The following is a 21061-nucleotide window of genomic DNA, read 5'->3' as shown; positions in this document are numbered from 1 at the left end:
GATTCCCTGCTGTGGCTCATTTGAGATCTTGGAGTGCCTGCTGCAGTAATTATGGCAGGATTTTTCCAGAGTGGTTTTAGCATCAGTTAAAGAATTATTGTTCATTACTCATTAATTCTCCCTCAGCAAGTCATAGGGGTAAAATTAGATCCTATTAAAAAAAAAAAAGAAAAGAAACAGGGAAAAACAGCAAACAAAAACACTCCAGAAAAGAGGAAACTAAATTCACCCTCCGATACTGACAAGCAATTCTTCCCTACCACTACATTTTAAACCTTCATCAGAGACAGTACTTTGTCCGTTTGTTCAATGCTTTATTCTTAGTGCCTATTACAATGCCTGGTACATAGTTGGCCCTCAATACATGTTTATTTAATGAACTGATTAAATAAACTAGACTCAGGCTCTGACACTTGTGCTAAATCTGCGCTCACAATAGATGTTTTAGGGCATATTAAATTTTGAAATCAGTTCATCCCTATAGAATTTATAGGCAAAGGGGCTTTCTTTTTTTAGAGGTAGGTTCTTGTTCTGTCGCTCAGACTAGAGTGCATTTTGCATTTTGAGTGCAGTGGTGTCTGTCACCCAGACTAGAGTGCAGTGGTGTGATCATAGCTGACTGCAGCCTCAAACTTCTCGGCTCAAACAATCCTCCCACCTCAGCTTCCTCACTAGCTGAGACTACAGGCACATGCCATCACACCTGGCTAATTTTTTAATTTTTTTTTTTTATTTTTGTAGAGACAGAGGTTTGCCACATTGCTCATGCTGATCTGAAACTCCTGGGCTCAAGCTATCCTCCCGCCTTTATTTCTATTTTGAAGCAAACAAAATGATGCAAATGAATAAAAAGTCCTAGGAAGACGCGTCCTCTTGACCGTCCACTAACTCCAGACTTCATAGTGGCCCCCTTCACTTAAGGCATATGATAAACTTCTAATGATGCTTGAATTATATTTCCACCAGCAGGATCAGTTATTTTCCTCAGACTCAAATTTTGCAATCAAAATACACAGTATACACACGGCTGCTTATATTACAGCAAATAGCATCTATTTTACCATTTCAATTTGTGTGATTTCTCACATGATGGATTGTGGGATGACAATAATGTGTTCTCAGTGAAGCCTCTTGACTAAACCAAAATTTACATTTTTATAAACCTCCATGAAACAGCTTTATTTAGTAAGATTCTATAATGCTATACTACAGAAAATTAAGCGGTAGCTTCTAAAAGAAATACTCCCTCCATCACAGAGACTGAGCCTCATATGAAAACAGTAAGCAGCATACAGGAAACTCATCTGTAGATGAATGTGGAGAGGCACCTCAGGTTATTTGCATTATAGAATGCTAAATGCAGACTATGCAAGAAACCAGCCACCTAGAGAGATCTATATGGAAGTAGAGAAACTTCCATACCACCAGCAATTTTGACTTTTCAGTAAATATTAAGTGATGTCCAAAAGTAATATAATTCAAAAAGTCTAGGGTTAGAAACAAGATAAAAGCTAACCCTCATGGGTGTTGGTAAATCAATAATCGATTGGAGATCTTCCATAATATTTCCTCATAAGAATCATTGATAAAACTGTAGTGACTACACAGACTCCCAAGATAGAAATGGCCAAATAAAACAAACTGTTGAAGTCATGAAGGGATATGCAACATGGCTCCTTTGTTAACCTTTTGGTAGGGATCCAGTTCACACCATCATGAAGTCATGTCTTCAATATTAATTTACATCATTAGAATGCCTGCTGTTCCATCAGCATTTTCTTGAGATTCCCTGGGCCATTCTCAGAAACCAGAATTAGAATGCAGAAATTAATCATATTTCATTTTGACCTATTATACCCAGATATTTATAAGCCTGAAATATATTTTTGCCTTACTGATAAACCAATAAAAAAGAACTTGAATATCTCATAAAATAAGGTCTTTCCACAAGCCACACATACCTAGAGATGGATAATAGAGCTAAATGATCAGGTGTCGAGTCCAATACACTATCAATCTATGTTTTCTATGTTTGACAAGCATCCAGGTCCTTGCCTTGAGTCATTCAGTTCTTGGTTGTTCTTGCTGGAATAAAAGCCTATCCAAAACCTAGCATTAATGAAGCTAATATGAAACTAATTAGCTGCAATGCTACTGCAGGAACACAGCCAATCATCATTTCATTAATGATTCACAGTTAAGCACTTGGGGAAAAGTATTTCCTCTGCCCTGTAATCATCCAGCTTCATGAAGATCCTGCTTTCCAGGTTTGAGGTGCGGGATCCTGATTCACTTATAGCCTAATCAGGAAATGAACAGGATGATCTTGTACTGAAGTCCTATATTGGTAATATATCAAATGAATAAAGAAAAATATAAAGTTAGAACTTGTAGTATCATTTTATCAACTCGCAGTATGTGAAATCCATGATGTACCTGCACCATAAGCAAAACGAGATCTTCAACCTTCCCAGGGCTATTTAATTCTTCCATGTTTTCTGTTCACAAAGAACAATCATTGCTTAGCCTTTTCATTGCTCCTTTTGGAATGAAATGCTTTTATTACTATCCACGTCAAAATATTTTTAAATTTCCATTTTGATTGCTTCTTAGACCCATGGGTTTATTAAAAGTATATTGCTTATTTTTAAATATTTAAGGATATTTTAGTTACTTGTCGGATATTGATTCCTAATTCAATTTCACTGTGGTCAGAACGCATATTCTGTATGATTTCAACCCTTTGAAATTTGCTGAAACAATGTTATGATTTGGGATATGGCCTTGGTGAATATTCCATGAGTACTTAAAAGGAACATACAGTCTACAGTTGTTGGCTATAATGTTTTATTACATAAATGTCAATTAGGTCGTTTGTTAATCATGTTGAGAAATCATCTATGTCCTTACTAATTTTTTATTTTCATGTTTAATCAGATATGAGAATGGTGCGCTAACATCTTCTATGATTGTGTATTTATCTATTTCTCCTTTTAGTCCTGGAAGTTTTTGCTTTGTATATTTTGGGTCTGTGTAATTAGATAAATGTAGATCTTTATTTTCCTGATGAATTGACCCTATTATCATTATGACATGCCACTTTTTATATTTAATAATATTTCTTGCATTAAGTTTTAATTTATCTGACATTATGTATAACTATACCAACTTTCTTTTGGTTAGTGTTATGATGGTCTTTTTTTTTGTATCTTTATTTTCAATCTTCTTGGTCCTTATTAGAGTATTTAATCCATTTACATTTACTGTAATTACTGGATTATTTGAATTTAAACCTATCATCTTAATATTTCTTTTTCTTTTGTCTCACCTATTCTTTGTTTCTCTTTTAATCCCTGCTTGACTTTATAAAAATTTTAACCAATGACAGTTTTAAAAATATTTCCATTTATCTTCTTTGTTACCTTATTCATTAGTCCTCTGTTCTAATTCACCTAGTGGTAACCCAGGGATTATAGCATCCATCTTTCACTTATTACAGTCTACTTAAGTTGACTTAGCCCTTTAGTTAGCATCATTTCTGTCTTCCGTACTACTGTATGCATTTTAATTCTACATATATTATTAAAATCACAAGACATTATTATTGTTGTTTTAAATAGTCAATTTAAAAAATTTACCCTATATTTACCCTTTTCAATGAACTTTCTTTTTTCCCATATTACATACTTCCATGATCACGTCCTTTCGACCTATAGAACTTCTATTAATATTTCTTTTAGTTCAGAGATGCTGGTATGTATTATCTCAGTTTTAGTCTGGGCTCACTTTCGGCGATCCTCTCATCCCTGGATTATTGATTTTCAAAACTCAGTCATATTGGCAGTCCCTAACCCAATGACACCGTCTCAAATCCCAGAACAATTTATTTAATGTCACACCTATCTTTGCTCCAAAAATTGGCAAATGCCTCAAGAAGAAATGAAGAGAAGCCAGTATGAGACTCACCTCAATCTACTTCCCTTTTCTGTGGGATCTTGGATCCCTGTCATTGACCAATGTCTTTAAAGAGTTAGTGAGAGATAGATAGATAGATAGATAGATAGATAGATAGATAGATAGATGATAGACAAACAGATTGATGTTATTTTTAGCAGCTGCATTAGTGTGAATAGTGTGAAATAAGTTACCACATTTTAGCTAGAGGTAGAAATAATTTCTTCTTAGAGAAAAAGTTTGTATAGGATTGAATTTACCATCATAGGCATTCTTGAATGTCAGGCCAATTGAATTCCTAAGACTCTCTAGTATATACAAAAAACAGAAACCACTATTTCTTATGATACATATGTTTAAGGGTGTATATTTGGAACCAATTTAGCCACAAACTTCCAGGTGATGCTGAGATACCAATAATTACTATTAAAAAGCAATATAATACACAGGGAAAGAAAATATACTCAATTGATTAACAAGTTGTTGCTCTTATTGCAAGGATTGTAAGAGTTCTGCAGTGTGTCCATTATATGTGTGCCTCACAACTTGTATTCATTGCAAGCTTCCTTTGAGAACTTTGATCTAAGAATAAGTCTACCCTCGTTTTTTGTAGAGTATCAGAGCTTCATCTCATATCTGTCTTCAAGATTGAAAGGAGAATATTGAATGCTGATTCTCTGAACATCTGCAATGATGCATTCCAAGATATTGGCAAAATCAGTCCAAAGGCTCAACCATCCAAGATAATTAAATTACCTGTTAACTCTGTGGACTACCAAATCTAAGAGAGATTTGGTAAGAGAGGAGGAGAGGAAGAGATTTGAAAAAAATAAAGACTATACAGTTGAAAAAGCAAGATATTCTCCCCTTATGAATTCTTTTCCCCAAGAGTGTCTTTTGTGGACATTGTTATTACAAAATCCAGTTGTCACATTAAACAAGTCATGCTATCCAAAGCAGAGTTGATTGTGGCTGGAATTGTATTCCAATATTGAAAAGATGTGAAAGGGCTATAACACATATCAGACACACAATCAGACAATCTAGAATTGACCGCTAGGGGACAAGACTATGAAGCCTTAGACAATAATTCCCATTTATTTTGAAGTACTATTCTGAGGCAAAACAAACAAACGAAAAAGAATGATTATGGAGGACTCAATCTTAAAGTGTCTCCAAGCATGTCTTGTTCTGTCTCAAACCCGTCAAACCTTGGCCTCAACAATCAAAGCTCTGTATCATTATTTGCAACACACGAATGCTAAACAGTAACATTTCTGACTATGGACCTATGTGTAGTTAAGCTGTGTGCAGGAATATGAGAATAGAAACCATTACTATCAACCAAATGGTAATATTGGACATGTTTCAAAGATCGTCTGAAAGAACTTGTCCGTGGGGACTAACCCTTAACAAGTCCCAGGTTTCTCCTCTCCTGGAATGTGAATTCCATGTTCACCAGCAGAATTCAGTTCTGCTGAAATACTCGTGGAGCGGTATTGTTTCAATTTCTCAACCTTTTCAACCATATATTCATAAAGGTCTTATAAGACAAATAAGACTATGCCCTGCATATAATTCTTTCAGTAAATACTTCACATATTCTTCCATAAGAATTAGCCTTTTCTGTAAACTCTGGAGCTACCCCAAGGTAAGATCGTACTACTGTAAATAAGCCTGAATCACTAAATTCCAAAGGTCAATGGGTTACCCAGGCATTATTTGCTCATGACCTAAAAAGATAAGCCCATAGAAATAAATTGGCTTGAACAGAACCATCAGAAACCCCTTTCAACAGACATCTGAAATGAAATAGGTGGTTCTAATTCCTGAGAACACCTAAAGAACCTTTGTGTAAAAGAAGAAATCATTATTTCCCTTCAACAGCAATTTTTGAATGGTGTAACTTGATATTTCCTTGCCTATTGGTACAATGCAGAGAAACTGTTCAAAGGTGAGCCATTTGGTAAAGAACGACAGAGTTAATCGGAGAGTCCCTGTTATGCAGCTATATGGAATGCAGGTGTTCACTGTTGGTGTTTTTACCCGCCTTGAGTTCTTGTTTGTTTTTGTTCCTATAGCAGGATGCTGCAGTGGTTTGGGCAGGGCAAAGTGGTGGTTGATGGAAGAGCAGAACACCTGGGAAAGTCATCCAGAGTAATTTTTGATCCCATGAAAAGACCAACGGAATTCTCCTTGAGTCTCTAAGTCTTCACATTGTAGAACTGCTTAGGTAAAAACTAATTCAGGAAATGTGCAGTTATAAAACTTGAATAAGTCACCCATTAACTGACATTTTAAATGTAAATGTACTCAGGGGCCTCTTTATTTCCCTCTCATTTATAAGTGGACCATCCTCAACACAGAGACCCAAACCAGAAATCTAGGTATCATCTTTGATTACTCTCTTTCAATCTTATCAAATATGATTAGCAAATCTTATCTTTGTCCCTGAAATATATCTCAGGTCTCACCTGTCCTCACAGTTCCACTGCTACCATTCTAATCCTGGCATCAACTCTGAATTGGACTGAGTCCTCCAGCAGCCTTGTTCCACTGCTTCAATTTTTTTTCATTCTCTCTCTCCACTCCATTGTACTCACAGTTGCCAAAATAATATTTTAAAATCTGTGTCACTGATTTAAACCCTTGTGGCTTTTCAGTGTACTTAGAAGAAAATCCAGACTTGCAGACCCCAATGCATCCAGCCCCTACCTGCCTCCCCAGTCTTATACCAGACTCCATTTCTCATATACTGCTGCCATGCTTGTCTCTTTAGCATCTCAAGCGATCGAAGTGCTTTCTTGATTTGGGACTTTTTGTGTTTGCTATTTTCATTGCCTGGAATGCCTTTTCTAAGAATCTCAAGCAGTTGACTCCTCTGCAGTTTTTCTGTATAAGCTTTACATGGTTCATATTCAGAGATCCCTTCCCTGAGCACCCTTAGTAAACTGTTTTTGGATTCATTGGGTATTACTGGAACTTAACGCTGTCTATAATTATTATGTTTGTCATCAGGTTTACTTGTTTCTTGCCTGTGTCCTCCACTAGATTTTAAGCCCCACATATCAGCTAATTGGTTGTATAAGTTTCCATTCTTTATATAGTCTTTGAATAGTAGTCATGTACTTAGTAAAGCCACTAAGGCAAGTGGCCAAGGAGACGTGGACAGTTATTTATATCCAATCCAATTTGAAGAATTATTCCAAGCAAAAATGACATGACTGACTGCTTAAAATAGCTAAAAATTTATCTAGTTCTATCTCAAACCTCAGCTTCAATAAGCAGGCTTTCAACCACATGTTTTCAGTATATGAATTGCCAGAGCTCCCTACCAACTAGTCACGTAGTGTGTCTACCATAATCTGGTACCTTTATTTGGGTTGCATTTCATCAGCAGCCAAGTCCATCTATTTGTCACAGTGTCTCCAGTACAGTGCTTCTACATAGTCAGCAATCCACTGATAAGCAAGTGAATACTTGATACCTGCATGCAGGTATTATCAAGTGAATACTTGATACCTGCTTGCATGAATAAATGAACTTCTCAGGAACGCTAGGGCCAGAGAAAGTTGATGTTTAAAAAGTTAGAAAACGTTGGCACTTGAGAAGGATTAAGAAATTAACATACGCCTTCTTTGAATTTATAATTGAAATCTATTATTCAATTTACATGTATAATTTCAGCAATACATATACTTCCTTTAGTCAAATACATCTCCCCGTAGCACTTAACCATCTTAACCATGTCTCTTACCCTTTGCCTTCCAAATTCCGCTCTGATAATACCATCAGTGAATAGAAATTTAAAAAGCCACTGTCCTCACTCCTTCCATTCATGTTCTTTTTTTTGTTTTTTTTTTTTTTTTGAGACGGAGTCTTGCTCTGTCACCCAGGCTAGAGTGCAGTGGCCGGATCTCAGCTCACTGCAAGCTCCGCCTCCTGGGTTCACGCCATTCTCCTGCCTCAGCCTCCCGAGTAGCTGGGACTACAGGCACCCGCCACTTCGCCCGGCTAGTTTTTTGTATTTTTTAGTAGAGACGGGGTTTCACCGTGCTAGCCAGGATGGTCTCGATCTCCTGACCTCGTGATCCACCCGTCTCGGCCTCCCAAAGTGCTGGGATTACAGGCTTGAGCCACCGCGCCCGGCCCCATTCATGTTCTAATGTAAGCCTTTCTTTCATGCAGCCTAAATGCACAGTTCACTTGTCATTATCTCACATCCTAGCTGCTCCTCAGGAAGTGGCATTCCTCTGGATTTGCTGAGTCCTAATGTTCAGGCAAAGTAAATCCCACATCATTCTGGCAGGCTTTTAGGAAGACTCAGAGCCTTGCTGTCTGCTAGTGCAAATGACAGCAATGTGTGGTAGGACATCCTCCTTAGTTCAGTGAAGAGCCAGGTCCTTGTCACACGGCCATGAAAAATTAGGTTCACAGATGATTTCAAGGGGGAGAAGAATGGAATTTATTGGGAAAAAGGGGGGGAAATTAGAAACAGGGACCCTCTGCAAAGCCAGAGTCCCTGCTGGAGCACTTCCCACCTCACAGATTGAATCCCAGGTGCCACCCAGGAAGAGGAGGGGCCAGACTCCTCCCTGCCGCAAGCAGAGCAAACTTCTGTGGCTCCACCCCAGTGTGTATTCCTCCAGTACGCAAGTCAGTTGGAGTTTTCTGGGGACCCCTTCCCATCTGGCTGTCTCAAAAGGACACCCAGTTGCAGAGGTATGTGTGATTCAACAAGATCCACTGGCAGAAAATAGAGGCAGTTAACTCAAGGAGTCCATTGGAATATATCAACATACTCCCCTTCCACTCACAAGGCAATGATGTTTAAAACAGTGAATCATTTTACTTACAGGGGTTCACAATGGGGACAGGATAGAGGAAACTGCCAGGGAGACACAGGGATGAGGCATGTGGAGACGCAGACCTTGGATCCAGTTCTGCAGCCAGTGTGCTGCTCACTCAGGCCTGTTGCTCCCCTCCAGAGCCTCCCTTTCTTCATCTGGTGTATGAAACAACTGGACCAGCTTATCTCTGAGATCCCGCTCAGCTCTGACCCTCTTTGGTTGGAGAAGCCTTGCATTCTGAGACTGCAGTCCCAAGTAGCAATCTCCTCGGAGGGCATGTACGTGATTACGTACTTAGTGTGCTCACATGTTTCATAAAAATCCAGTAAAATTCATTGTTATGCTACTTTTGTATTTCTGCTTATTTTGAATGGAAAATCCTTATACATATTTCCTCAAAATATGGATAAAAAGTATACAAAATACACAGTAGAGGCCAAGAAACTCCTTTGGGTAGAAAGAATGTGAAGCCCTATGAATCTGAGCTACTCAAACTTTGTGGTTTGTTTTTGGAGCCAGTCTTGAATATAAAATATTTTTTGATCTAGCAGAAAGGTAAAATCACATTGAAGTTTGCAAAATAGTAATGCTAAGATAGATAGATTTTCTTGTGTGCCACACTTATGTTGTAACCAGAACTTAATTCACCGTAATCATTGACAAGCCTTTGTTACTGGAAAGGATAAGGGTTGGCAGGTCTTGTGACAAATGTTAGAATTAAATGCCCAGAATTTTTCTTGATGCACAGGACTCACTGGAAAAGTGGCAGCTATTTATTGTGACTGTGTATCACGTCCATGGATGAACATAATTAAGTGCTAAATCCATAGCAGCTCAAGTTTTTTAAAGCCTTGGAAAATTGGCTTTAAAAAGTATCACCTGACAAACCTCAAGCTTTTTCTGTCTCACAAGACTTTTGGAAAAGAACTAGGGTCGACAGTGTTTTAAAGTTCACAAGGAAAAGAATCTAATACTTCAACAGTGTTTTAAGGTTCACAAGGAAAAGAATCTAATACTTGCAAAATTATCTTCTGTGCAAGTTTTATTTTCCAACATGAATCTGGGCTGCCAAGCATGCTGGCTGTAGCCAGATCTTCATTAGCATAGCCAAGAGGACAGTCGGGGCAGTTATCCAGATAATGCAAGCCAGCAATACCCTCTGAGAAAACAAAAAGTAACTTTCCTGATGAAGCAAGGAACCTCACCGATTAGTCCAGATTAATGCATCCCCTGTGACTGGCACCATGATCAGATATTTTCAAGACAAAGCACTTGGCAAGTTGGAATCCATTCATCTGGGTCCTTTGATTTTTTGAATTCACTTTGCTTCTGTGATTATGGCCGCAGTTTTGAAAATAAAGTCATGTGGATAGAGTTGTGATTTTTAGGGATCGGGATGCCTCATGAAACAGCAATGCTGTTTTCTTTTGTAGAACAAAGATCCTGCCTAGGCCTCTTACCTAGCATTAATCTTTGGTCATGATAAATGTGCTCCCAACCATCCAACCTATCCCTTTGCAACCAGGCTTTTGTGAGATCAAATAATTTTTAGAGTTGAAATGAAGTTACCAGCTCTAAAGTAAGGTACAACAGGAGGGAAGTAAGGCCCAAAAAGAATTAAATCACTTTCCAGGGTTGCGCAGGTAGCTGGGAATGAAGCCAGGATGACAACTCTACTTGTTCTTTCATTGTGTCTTATGCTTCTCTGATGTCTTCCAAGGGATAGCAATATAATCAATAGTCTTGGAAGAAAGATCTTTGTAGAGAAAGGGTCAGCAGATTATGTTCGTAATTGACTAGATAGAAGTAGTTTTGCTTTTGCAGGTTAAATGGCCTCTATAAAATGTAACTACCCAGTGGGTTCTTCCTGCCCACTGCACAAAGACCACAGCACTGCAGTAAAGAGTTTAATTGACACAAGGCCAGCCAGGCCATGTGAGAGACAGAGTTATTACTTAAGTCAGTCTTATCGAAGGCTTGTGGGCCAGCGGTTTTTCAAAGACAGTTTGGGGGAAGAGGTGGGGGTGGCTAGGAAATGGGTGCTTTCCGCTGATTGGTTGAAGCGGAGAAGAAATCATAAAGGGTCAAAGCTGTCCTCAAGCTGATTCACTTATAGGTGGGGCCCTAAGGGTGATTTGGCAGGTCCAGGTGAAGCCATCTGGTACAAGTGGAGCCATCCATGTCAGACATGCAAAAAAACAGAAAAGATACCTCAAAAGGCCAATCTGCAATAGTGGTGTTATCTGCAGGAGTAATTGGGGAAGTTGCATATCTTGTGAGCAGCCTACACCTTAGCAGAATGCAGGCTCCACTCCTCCCCATAGACTGGGGGTCTCTCATAGCTTTACAAAGGTGGTTGACTTTTGGGGAGGGGCTATTATCATTTAAACTATAACCTAAAGGTCTTCCAAAGTTATCTTGGCCTCAGCCTAGGAGTAATTAAGGCAGCTTGACTGCTAAAGGTAAGAGCAGGGATGGCTAAATCAGATCTCCTTCACTGCCATAATTTTCTCACTGATACAATTTTTGCAAAGGCATTTTCACCCACTACCCAACTCTGTCATTGTAGCATGAAGGCAACCATAGATAGGAATAGGCATGGCTGTGTTCCAATAGAACTTTATGAATTAACACTGAAATGGAAATTTCATACAATTGTGACATGTCACAAAATATTTCATTTTCAATTGTTTTCAACTATTCAAAAATGTCAAAATCATTTTTAGCTTGGTGGTGGACTGGATTTGGTCCAGAGCAGTTGTTTGCCTGCCTCTGTTATAGAGTAACACATCTCAACCCATGAGAGAATTGATCCTGTACCCTGGGTAATGCTCTTCCTCTTTGGCTCCTTTCCACACCTCAGTCACTTTTCCTCGGCAGGAATGTTGTCACATGAGACTGTAAAATTGGGTCACTTTTATATTTCATCTCTAACATGCCTTGTTTAATAAAAGTCATTCTAGGTATGACTAAAGTCCCAGGGCTAACTTAGAAAAGGCCTGAAGAGAAGAATTCCTTCTGACAAATGCAGACTCAGCCATGAATGCCAGCGATACTGTCCCAAGTATTGGTGGCTTGGGTTGCGGTTGATAACAGAGGGCAAAAGAAAGTATAAATTTTGCTTCTTAACATAGCTTTAGTGGAAAATACAGAAAGTGCCCCAAAACTCCATGCTAACATCATGAACTAAACTGTTACAATGAAAGGAATTACTTGAGTTTCTATGTAAACAACTGCCTCAAGGAATTTGCCACATTCCTTGGGTCTGCCTGAGCTCTGGTGGCCCACTGCTTGGACAGGCCTGGTTTGTTTGCTAACTTAACATGCTTGCTTAAGGGCCAAACATTCCCTTGAAATTCAAGGACTTTCTGTCCTGCTGACACTGTTTATTTGCATCAGTAGCGTGGAGGGCTCTCTGGTGACACTAGATTTTTCTGGGTTATAAGCAGATGCAGGTCTGTAGTTTTTCTGACTTGGATGGGGGCAATGGGTCTAAGCCAAGAGGAAAATGTTTTTTTCTTTTTCATTTTTTTTTCCTGTCTTGACTGTAGTACCCTCAGAAGGAAAGGAAGAGCCATAATGATTCTCTGGAGGCCGAGAGAAGACTGAAGGATGCCAAAAATTGTCACAGTGGTGACTTTTGGCAGAAGCCAGTGCAGAATGAAGGGCTATGAGTGGGTCACTAGAACTGTAATCCAGATCCCTTCCATGAGGTCAGGAACCCTGACTCATATTGCTTTTTCCATACTGTAGAACATGACACCCCACTCAATCACTTGTGCTGGTTCATTGTTACCTGTTATAGTAGTCATTGCTATCAAGACGTTTTGGTTGTAACTGTCAGAAACCTAACTCAAACAGACCTAATCAAAAATAAATAAATAAATAAATAAAATTATCTCAAAAGTCTGAACTATGGATTGATCTTCAGATATAATTACATGCAGTGTTCAAGCTATGATCTCTCCTTCCCTTCCTCTCTCTCTTTTCTCTGCTTTCATCTGTGTTAACTTCCTGCTCTGACAAGCTTTCTCCATGTGAAATGAAATATGGGCTACATACAGTTTCCATAAAGGAAAACTTTGAAGGACTGTCTACAGGAAAAGAACAGCCTGCTATTGATGTATCTAGGGACAGAACCCTCAGGCAGGACAATAGCTTCCTCAAGTCTTGTAACTATACTCTTTTTCCCAGGATATCTCACCGCATCTTTAATTTAGCTCCTAATTCAAAGCCAAGCTCATTGACTGTTTCAAGCTCTGGACCATGAGCTTAGCTCTGAATTAGGAGCTAAATTAAAGATGCAATGAGACATCCTGGGAGAAAGAGTATAGTCATAAGACTTGAGGAAGCTTTAGTGAAAAGCAGACCCACCCAGCATGTGTAATTCCTCCATGAGGTTTCATCCCTCACAGTCTGCATGTCTTGCAAGGGGCTCAGGGCCACAGGGGCAAGAGCTCTTGGTACTCAGAATGTTGTCTAGAAGTTTGGAGAAGAGAGATCCCTTCCAACCTAGGTCAAAAGGCAGAACTGGTAAAGGACTTGCAGACATGATAACTTTGAGCACAATAGCTGAGAGAGCAATCCATGGAAGTCATTTGAGGAAGAGCATTGTAGACAGCAGGAATAGCAAGTTCATAAGCCCTGACCTCAGGAACCTTCCCAGTACATTCAGGAGCATCAAGGAGACCATACTGGCCAAATGGCACAAGTGTAAGGAAAGTGTCGGTAGGAGGTGGTTTCAGAGGGATGCCTGGAGGCCAGATCGTAGAGAGACTTGTAGGTCATTGTATAACTTTGAATGAGATGGTAAGCACTTTTGAACAGAGAAGTGACTTGATTTAACTTACGTTCTAAAAGAAGTATACTGGCTCCTATGTTAAAAATAAGCTGAAGGGCAAAGAGAGAGGCAGGGAGACCCATTGGGAGGCTAACGCAGACATTTATCCAGGCAAATATCACTTAGATCTCGGTGGTGCAAGTAAGGAAAATGAGAGGAAATTGCATGTTTAAAAATCACATTTAAAGATAGAGTCAACAGGATTCACCATTGGATTGGATTGGAGTAAATGAGAGAGAGAGGGAAATCAAGGATGATTCAAAGTTGGTTTTTTTGTTTGTTTGTTTGTTTGTTTGTTTTATCTTGAGCAACTGGAGAGATGGAGACAACATTTTAACTTACTTTGTTCTTTGGTAACATGGCAGTAAACATAATCATAAACTGTATTATGGGTGGCAATCAAAATAAGCACCTGGATGATTTGAAATATGGTAAAAAAAAAAAAAAAAAAAAAAAAAAAAAAAGGAAGATGAATTTGTATTGTTCTGCCCATGCCCATACAAGCAATCTGTAAAACTGTGTATTTATATATTTTTCAGTCACTAATATTTACAGCTGGAGAGAACTGTTTGTGAAATCATGAATTATCTTTTGTTTGAATTTTATTTTATTAATGAGCTAGAAGAATCTTTGTAAGCCATTGTACCTTTTTTCTAAAGGTAAGAACCTAAAATTATCATGTTGCAGTGGAATAAGCCCTGGTTCTAGTTTCAAGCTCTGGAGTGACTCTTGTTAGCTTCGGAATCTCCAGCAACTCCTTTAATCCTTTGAATTCTCGATTTCTACATCTTAAAGATGATGGCTGCCCATTTCATCAACTGTGAAACAGCATCCAAGTTCCAGGTATCATTAAGGACCAAGGCTTCCATTGTAAACAGAAGTTTTGTTAAACAAATATTTGGTTTTACAAGGGCATTATAATTCATACCTTTATTCATTGTTCTTCCTTGCTACCAATAGTTGATGGGTTTTTTAATCTGTGGCTTATGTGATCAAAGAGGTGAAGCCAGTTAGTTCAATTGGTTATATTCTGAAATTAATGAGTGCTCTTTTTGCATGTGCATACAAATTAACTTCCTTCTGTTTCTTGGCCACATACCTCACCTCAGCTTCACAAATGAGTAGAATTGATTACAACATGAATTAGACGAGAGAGCATAGATCCATCACTGTTATTGAGAAAGCAGTTCAGAAAACAAGCATTCCTGTTGGTGGTCAGTAACATTTTTTTGATAAAAGCTGTGAATGTATATTTATTCATGTTATTTAATATTTTTTATCTTCAGTTTTTATTTTAAGTTCGGGGTACATGTACAGAATTTGTTACACGTGCAGGTTTGTTACACAGGTAAACATGTGCCATGGTGGTTTGCTGCACAGATCCTCCCATCACCTAGGTATTAATCCCAGCATCCATTAACTATTCTTCCCAGTGCCCACCCTCCCCTGAATCCCCTCCCCCGACAGGCTCCAGTGTGTGTTGGTCCCTGCAGTGTGATCATGTGTTCTCATCATTCAGCTCCCACTAATAAGTGAGAACACTTAGTGTTTGGTTTTCTGTTCCTGCATTAATTTGCTGAGGATAATGGCTTTCAGCTCTATCCATGTCCCTGCAAAAGACATGATCTCATATTTTTTTTATGGCTGCATATTATTCCATGGTGTATATGTACCACATTTTCTTTATCCAGTCTATTATTAGTGGGCATTTGGGTTGATTCCATGTGTTTGCTATTGTGAATAGTGCTGCAATAAACATATGTATGCATGTATCTTTATAATAGAATGATTTATATTCCTTTGGGTATATACTTGGTGAGGGAATTGCTGAATCAAGTAGTATTTCTGCCTCTGGGTCTTTGAGGAATTGCCACACTGTCTTCCATAGTGGTTGAACTAATTTACACTCCCACCAACAGCATAAAAGCGTTCCTTTTTCTCTGCAACCTCACCAGAATCAGTAAGATTTCTTCATATATGAAGGACTTGACCTCAGATCCTTTATGATGATCGTAAATACATAAATAGATAAGTTAAAAAATAGGAAGGACAGTGTGATACTAAGTAATTACAAAATTAGAAATGTGTCAAAAAGTATTTAGGCACTAAAATGGTTGAGAGATCATTTTCAGAGCCTCCAAGAGTTTCTATACCTTGAATTATTTGAGCATCCAGTGCAAGCTTTCAGAGTCCTTGCTTCCTCAAATATAAAACAAGAAGTTAGATACCTTTACTTCTCAGAGGACTTTGAGTTTGACAGTTCTATAATTCTATGAGTTTTCTACCTAGAAACCATTCCTTTCATTCAGTTAGGAAATATATTTACGTATATTTTATTTAATCTTAAACTTTGGAATCCCATTTTGGTAAGCTGCAGTTATTTGAAGGTGTTGACATATCCTCTGGGATCTGAGAAAATTATTATCAACACCAATTAAAGGAATCATCTATTTTGTGCAATTGGTTTTGAAATCCATCCAGTGGGCTCTTTCTGGAGGCAAGGATCCCGGTTACCAACAGACTTTGCTGCAAATAAGGCAACCTGGGATGACATTTGGGATTGGGATCCTTCTCAGACTTGACCAAATGGGCACACATCATCTTTGGGTCTAGAAGACTGCACTGACATAAGGCAGCTGACTTCCTGTAACCTTGCAGAAATAATAATGGTGTATGTGTGTGAGTGTGTGTGTGTGTGTGTGTGTGTGTGTGTACAATGCTGGGGAACAGTTGGCAGAGCGATGAGCAAGAAACGGCACTCAAAAAAGCAGCACCCCAGCCTGAGCAAATGAAGAATTTCTTAGAAGGCAACACTAGCTGTGTGTGTGAATAATTGGCTTGCAAATCACTTCCTCTGTTTGCTTGTTATATAATACCAATCATTTCAGTGTCAACTGACGAAAGCCCAGAAGGGAATTACCACTTATCAGCAAGTTTTACATATGGCTTTTGTGAGGAATAAGGCCTCAAAGATGAGGGTCTAAATCTCTGGCCCACAGACCTGGACAGGCATATTTCAAGCTGATCATTTCATATCTTTCGAGAGAGACAATCTCAGATGAATTGGCCTGGGGGGCAACATGAGAAGGCAAGACAAAAGAACATTGTAAAGCCTTCACCTAGAATCCAAATTGTAGTTCTCTCAGCAAGTTATCAAGAAGCAAATTAGCTGCTAGATTTTGTAATCCAAAGATTATTTAATCTGTTTAACTTTGTGTTGGAAGGATTGCTACCAATCATCTCTTTTATTAAAATATAAAAATGATAGCCATCCTTTCTTAAGTGCTCATGATACACCAGGCACTTTGTATACATGATTTGTCTTATTCAGAATAACCCTGAAGGATCGATATTATTGTCTCCATATCAAAGAGAAGGAAACTGAGGCATACAAAAGTTATTTGCTCAAGGTCAAACAGCATGGTAACAGAGGAACTGCAATTTCATTCCAGGTCTTACAGATACCAAGTTCCATGCCTGCCAGCTTGTACCTGTTAAGTCATGTGATACTTAGGAAATGTACACATCACCCCAGTGCAGGGGCCTTTATCCACTTCTTTTCATTTTGCCTGGCTTGTTGCTGTGAGTGAGAAACAAATGACACGAAATGATCATGTATATCACTGTCTTCAGAGGATGGTTAGTTCCTTGCTCTGGATTGTTTTTCTCTTTTGTTAGATATTTACTTTGACTTCTCTGCAAACTAAAAATGTGCATGCTCTATTTTCTCTAGGGTACATAACTCCCAATATATTATGAAGAATGAAACTGGCCTACAAAGTTTAATTAAGAAGTGGTGAACTACAGCTTACTCAGTCACTTGTACTAGTGTGGGTTCATGGTGTCCATCTGTCTTCAGAGGTGTAGAACCTTGAAAGTCAGCTAATTAATCACTATTATTGTTGTGTACAATATTGGCAGTCTTCTTCTATGTTAAATTTTTTTGTGATAATTTGAAGATGGGAGGGGGCAATATTTACTAAGTCTCCCAACCTACGTGGCCATATCTGAAACCTACATATAATGTAGTAATAGCTCAGACACCACCTATTTCTGAAACATCAATCATCCCACAATATAAGCCTCCCAGTTTTATTTATGCATTTTATCATGTATAAATATCTTTTAATGTACCATTTATTTCCTTGAGGGTCAGTTATTTGTAGCATAAATCTTGCCTGGATAAAATAAGTAAAAAAGCTTACAAAAGCTTACATACATAAATGAGACAGTGGGAATGTGGTTTATAGTTAAGGAGAATGGATCATGCAGATTATACCTGCATAACTTCCCTAGAAGGTTGGTACCAAATAAGACATTAACACCAAAACACTGAAAATAGTATTTTTCATCTTACTTTGTTATGTACATTTTGTGAGTTTCTGAAAAACACCTTTCTATTAGGATGGGATAAATTATGGTGCGGTAACAAACCAGCCCCACCAGTTTGTTCCGGTCAACTAGTTGCTTTATAACAAACCACCCCAAAATTTGTTTAAAACAGCTATCATTTGATTGTGCTCACAAGTTCTGTGAGTTGGGAAATAAGACACAACAAAGTGGTCTTATGTCTGCTGTGTAATGTCTGGGTTCTCAGCCGTGAACACTCAAAAGGTTTGGGAACTGAAATCAGCTGGAGGCTTCCTTATTCATATGTTTGGTGCCTGGCTGGGAGGACTCAGATTAGCTGGGGCTCTTGACAAAATCACCTATATATGAACCCTTTCAGGGGCCTGGGCTCTATGGTGGCTGGGTTCTGAGAGGCAGCATGCACAGAACAAGAATTCCAAGACAAAGGATACCCTAAGAGAAGCTACTTGGCCTTTTCTGATCTAGTCTTGGCAGTCACGCAGCATCACTTTTGCCACCCTGATCCAAGGGGAAGAGGAGACAGACTCCACCTGTGGATGGGAGAGTGTCAAATTCACACAGAAGTTGTATGCAAGCTATTCTTGGTCATCTTGCTCATCTATGAAATATACCCTCCTCCATGCATTGACTTACAACAGCAAGGGTTTATTTCTTGTTCAAAATCTGCTGTGAATCTAGGCAATTCTCCAGATCAGCTGTTCTTTTGTTGCCTTAGCAATCCAAGCTGCTGCTTCCATCTTACAGCTTTTCCATATCAACTCATGATTCCACAACCATTGCTACGAGGTAGGAGTAGTGTGGAGGATCACACACTACTCTAAGAAACCACCAGTTGGAAGGGGCTTAAATCAATCCTGCTTACATTTTATGGCTGACATAGCCATGTCCAAATTCAGTAGAGCAAGCATGGCCTTCCTGTGTATCCAGAAAGGAAGGAGAGCTAGAAATATTGGTAAATAGCAATATTGTTTACCATAGCCTCAGAGATATTGCCTCATGGTGAAACCATTCCCCTCAATGCTGATTTTTGCCCTTTATCAAATCAGTATATTCATTCCTTCATCCATCCAACAAAGAGGTTTTATATGCCTACTATGAGCAACAGTCAGTAGCTTGCTCCTGGAGGGAATGCAGCTGCTCCCCGCCAAAACAACATATAATTTACTCTAGAAATCTAAAATTTCATATACTTTGTCATGGATTATTGTGGAGAGAAAATGTCTCTTTCAGCTCCTACTTTGTCCTGTCCCCTCCAAGTCATGTGAAATAAGATTTTTTTTTCCTATGCTCACCTCCTATGGTCCCATTTTATGGTTTTCATGCACTACTGTCGGTCAAATATTTATCATATATCTTTCAATATCTTTCCAATATTTATCGTATATCTTTCAATATGTTTCCAATATTTATCGTATATCTTTCCCTTTGTAGGCCTTAACTTTATGACCCACTATTCAGCATGCAGCTATATTTCCAGAAAATGTAGATGGTTTAATTCAATACTGCATGTCAATTAACTACCTTATAAATTAAATCATTTTCATCCATCTTAGAGTTATCATGCATAATTAGTCTGACAGCACAATTCTGTTTGTTGTTGTTTTAAAGGAAATTTAGACATCAAGGCTGCAAAGAATGCATAAGTCTAGGCAGAAGGTTCTTATTTTCCAAAAGCAGAGCCCATCGTTGAATTTCAACAATGACAAGAACAAAAACCATCAGGAGTTGTTTGGGGCCTGTTTGTACTTTAGTTTTCAATTAGAAAAAAAAATGTGTTTCTTAATGGAAAACCGTAGAACAATCCTCACTCTGGTAAGAAAGAATAAAGAGAAAGAAGTGGGCTCTATGATAGACTGAAGCAAGAATATCACTTGTTTAAGACTAGGTAGTGGCCAGGTGTGGTGGCTCATGCCTGTATTCCTAGCATGTTGGGAGGCCAAGGCAGGCGGATCACCTGAGGTTGGGAGTTCGAGACCAGTCTGACCAACATGGAGAAACCCCATCTCTACTAAAAATACAAAATTAGCCGGGCATGATGGCGCATGCCTGTAATCCCAGCTACTCGGGCACAGTGGCTCAAGCCTGTACTTGGGAGGCTGAGGCAGGAGGATCGCTTGAGCCCAGGAGGCAAAGTTTGTGGTGAGCCAAGATTGCACCATTGCACTCTAGCCTGGGCAACAAGAGTGAAACTCTATCTCAGAAAAAAACAAAAACAAAAACAAAGCAAAACAAAAGACTAGGTAGTTATCTTCCTGGGTGGTTTTGGCTATGTAGAAAATCACTCTTACTCTTGATTCATTTCTGTACCAAGTCATGCTATGAAATATCCCACTGAAAAGGTCTAAATTATTGATGTCTTGGGTCCAGTTCTGACTTGAAGGCAAATAGTAGGAAATACAATGGCATTCATTGGAGGCACACAGTAGAAATATTGTAGTATCTTTAAGATGTGTTTAAATAAACAAGTAGATGATAGAACTATAAATTAGAGTCACTATGACTCTTTAGCAGAGACCCTTACCTTTTGAAGTGCACCTTAAAATGGCAATAACACTTATCAGAAATTGCATAAGAAGCTCAGTTGTCTGCTACTCTATTGCAGTACCATATGTGAGAGCTGGATGAAAACTGGATATTTATAGAATTATTATCAAAGGTTTTAATTTGCTAAAACTATACAGCTTCCTTAGGTCTCCCAAACTAGGTCAGCCAGTTAACCCTCAGATCTGGAGTACCACATTTGATTGGGTCAGAAGAAATAAAGAAAGATGCTATCAAAACCACAAAGAAAACTGATAATAGACATTCTGATAACTTTAACTCCCACAATAGTAAATCTTGGGTCCTTTAAAGTTGGTCAGATGTACACAGAGCTGCATACTGATACACTAAAATAGTTACTAAGCAACTCAACATTTTGATTTCCAAGAATTTCAGTTACATGATGGTAGATAAAGATTATGAACTTTATTTATTTGGTGCTTTGGAGTCCGAGGCACTATTTTACAGCCTGAAGCTGTACTTCTCAAGGTCATCTTCTTGCAGT

General features: G+C 38.6%; 1 protein-coding gene across 4 annotated transcripts in view; it reads left to right on the top strand.

The window, feature by feature from the left end:
- The window catches only part of PRLR (prolactin receptor), a 170477-nt gene that overhangs the window by 55042 nt on the left and 94374 nt on the right, over positions 1-21061 (top strand). The window lies entirely within an intron of this gene.

The sequence above is a fragment of the Macaca thibetana genome, chromosome 6 (genome assembly GCF_024542745.1).
Source record: "Macaca thibetana thibetana isolate TM-01 chromosome 6, ASM2454274v1, whole genome shotgun sequence".
NCBI classification, from domain to species: domain Eukaryota; kingdom Metazoa; phylum Chordata; class Mammalia; order Primates; family Cercopithecidae; genus Macaca; species Macaca thibetana.
The sequence above is the reverse complement of the archived record's forward strand: the minus strand, read 5'-3'. Positions and strand labels throughout refer to the sequence as shown.